Source organism: Nicotiana attenuata, unplaced genomic scaffold (assembly GCF_001879085.1).
Source record: "Nicotiana attenuata strain UT unplaced genomic scaffold, NIATTr2, whole genome shotgun sequence".
NCBI classification, from domain to species: Eukaryota; Viridiplantae; Streptophyta; class Magnoliopsida; order Solanales; family Solanaceae; genus Nicotiana; species Nicotiana attenuata.
Genome location: NW_017682694.1, coordinates 1 through 3,256, shown reverse-complemented (window position 1 = coordinate 3,256; position 3,256 = coordinate 1). Strand labels below are relative to the sequence as shown.

The following is a 3,256-nucleotide window of genomic DNA, read 5'->3' as shown; positions in this document are numbered from 1 at the left end:
GATTTTCAGATTATTTTTTATTCTTTTTTACCATTTTTTCTTACTTTTTTTTTCCTTTTCCTTTTCCTTTTTCTTTGTCTTTTTTCTTTTACTTTTTTTTTCGTTTCTTCTCTAATTCCGGCAGATATTCATTCACCGGCGACTTTGTCTAACTGGTTTTTCTTCTATTTTTTCTTTTTACACACAAATTAAACTCTCAAAAAGATTTATTCATAAGCAAAGCAAAATACACTCAGATTTGGGGGAAAAAATTCATCATACGGAAAATCTTCCCACGCCGGAAAAAAAATGATGTATTGAAATTTTAACTGAAAAATTTTTCTCAGCTTATATTAGTTTTTATTTCTTTTGCTCTTCCTCCCACACATAAATTACACTTTCAAGAAAAGTTTATATATATATAAAATAAAACACACTTAGATCGGGATAAAAATCTGTCGCCGGAAAAAATGGTGTTTGTGAAATTCCGACGACCACCATCTTATGCCGCCGGTGACCAAAACAAAAAGAAAGAGAATGAAATAACCAAAAAAAATGAGAATAATAAGAAATAAGAAAAAATGATAAGAAAAAGAAGAAAGAATAAAAAAAAGTACTAAAAATACATGTGGGGGCGCGTGTAGCTCACCACTTGCCAAGAGTTTGGTTGTCAGTGTTAAGGGTGCAAATAATTACATTTAAAATAAGTTTAGGGGGTAATAGGATTCCCGCGAAGAAAAAGTGTTTAGTTGGGAATCCGGGTATAGGTCAGGGGTACTTATGCATTTCCAAAATGTACTACAACATTGATTCAAGACAATTTTAGTCAACCCAACTTTAGATTTTCATATCAAAATGTTGACATGAACATAAGATGCAGTCTATACATGGAAATGTTCTAGTCAAGAGAAGTGAACAATTTGATCTCTGTGATGCTTGTCAAAATGATCTAATACATAAGTTAGAAACCATAACTATCCAAATTGAGAACACGAAATTCACACTACTAACAACAACAAAAACACTCTCCGTGTAAAATAATTGTTTGTCCATTTGAAACTGTGATGAAATTAATCCCCGTGGAGTTAGTGAAACAGAAAACTTGTTCCCTCGGAAGCTAACCCAAAGAAGGAACACTTAAGAAATGGAACGTGGTCAAAGCTCAAATCAACAGCGTAGGAATACTTCCCGTATTTCCACTTGATGCCACCACCTCCTCTCTGACCCTGGATATCGTTAGTCTCACGTTTCTCTTCTTCACCAGAGACTCGCTCCAAAGTACCAGTACCTACATCAGATGATATTTTTGCAGTGATTCTTGCCATCATTGCACACCTGGAAACCGCTGCCTCTGACTTCCTCGCGTTCTGATATGCTCGGAGGCCATTGTGCAACTTCTTGACAGTACCACAGAGCCCCTGACGAACTCCTAACATGCCCAAATCTTCATACTGAACTAGTGTGATCTCACATGCAGATAGGTGTCCATCCCCTTTCTTTGATTCCTTACAAGTGCACACTTTAAGTAGATCTTAAGCTATGGTGTCCTAGACAATTGGCAAAGTTGATTTATCGTTTTGTACATCCACTAGAAATGGCACCACTTACCAGGCTTAACAACCCAACTTGTAAAGTACAGGTCTACACACCTAGGTTTGTCTCGCCTTTGAAAAGCTCGAGAGGGTGCACCCTGCAATAGATTTCATGTTACAGATGTACACAAGATAGATGACTACATAGTTTCCCGAAAACATAAATGATGACACATGATGTGGGACTACATAGTTTCTAAAAGTTATACATAATGACGATAGAATAAAATAAGTGAACAAGACAAGGAGCAGTTTTCGGTATCAAAATGAGTAGGTAGAACAATCGAGTTGACTTCAGGGAACTCATGCAAACAATATAAGCAGCAGCTTCATAAGTCCTAAAGTCCATGAAGGTCTGAAAATCTTAAGACACAAGATGAAAGCGCAGTTTATCAGACATCTTTGGAACAAAGACATAGTTCACTTTGTATACCAAGAGACTCCGGAAGATAAGAAGAAAATTAACTAATTCTAGGGTAGAGATAAGCTTTTCTTGATAGAAAAAACTAAAAACCAAAATATAGAGCAAAAACGATGAATATGGTTTTCCAAATAGAGATAAAAACATTCAATTTGATAACAATCAACACAACTTTGTACCACAAAATTCATTATAAACTTGGTATCTCGGTCATGGAAAATTGTAGAGCTGACATAAGTATAACATTTAAAATTGAAATGTGGATACGTAAAGTACCAAACGTGTTGCACCTACCACAGAGCTCGTCATGATCTTTCCCTTCCAAAAATATTAAAATAAAACAGTAATTTAAACACACATATCCCAAGTTCAAGAACACAAAAACAAGCTTTTTCATGTCAAATTGCAACTCTCAAATGATCGTCTGGAAACAATGAAACAGCAAATGTTTCCTCAGAGAAAGAAGGCAGATATCATAAAATCAAACTCAAAACAAGTGAATTTAAAAGACTTTCCCTTTTTAATTTGGTAAAAAGGTACTGAAGATATATCCAAATGGCAGCAACCCTTAAGAATATGTGTCAAGCAATTCTAGGAGCCAGGTGTCTTTACCATCTTGAAGTTGCAGAAAATGATCCAGATCTTTCTCTGCTACAACGTCCTGATCTTCTGACGCTCCACCAATATACCTGCAGGAACAATCTAGCACGTCTAAGACTTTATAAAGGATACAAGTTCATTGACAATGATAATTTATGCTGGTCTAAAGGAAGCACTTGAGCAGAATAAGAATTTTTAATTCAACAACCGTCAGAAAAAACTTATACTAAGGGCACTCAAACAGAGAGGAAACTTATACTTCGATAACACGGTGGATGCAACACGAGGACATCCTAGGGGGTCAGACATCCTAGTCCTACTCCAAAGAAAACTTATACTAAGGACGCTACAAGTAATTTTTTCAGTTAATCAACTAACAACTATCTTTATACGAATCTAGAGAAGAAGAAAAACATTGATTTCCAGCAGAATGCTAAGTTAGAAATTAACCAGGACAACTAGATCTAGATATTCACATTTCAAGCATCCTTAAATAACTCGAAAATGACAGACCGTCAGATCTTTTCAATAAATCACTTGATGCATTTACACAAAGAGAAGTAAGGGTGCTAAATTTACGGTCTGTCATCTGTAAATACTTATTCCCAATAAATCATTCGCTGCATTTACATGAAAGAGCAAGGTGATACTTCAATTACAGACA

General features: G+C 35.5%; 1 long non-coding RNA gene across 1 annotated transcript; it reads right to left on the bottom strand.

Annotated features, from left to right (window-relative positions):
- Window positions 1-789: 789 nt before the first annotated feature.
- Window positions 790-3,095, bottom strand: LOC109222019. The gene is made up of 2 exons (XR_002067347.1): window positions 2,605-3,095; window positions 790-1,669 (listed from the first exon to the last, which is right to left on the bottom strand). It is a non-coding gene; the product is annotated as an uncharacterized LOC109222019 (long non-coding RNA).
- Window positions 3,096-3,256: the final 161 nt, after the last annotated feature.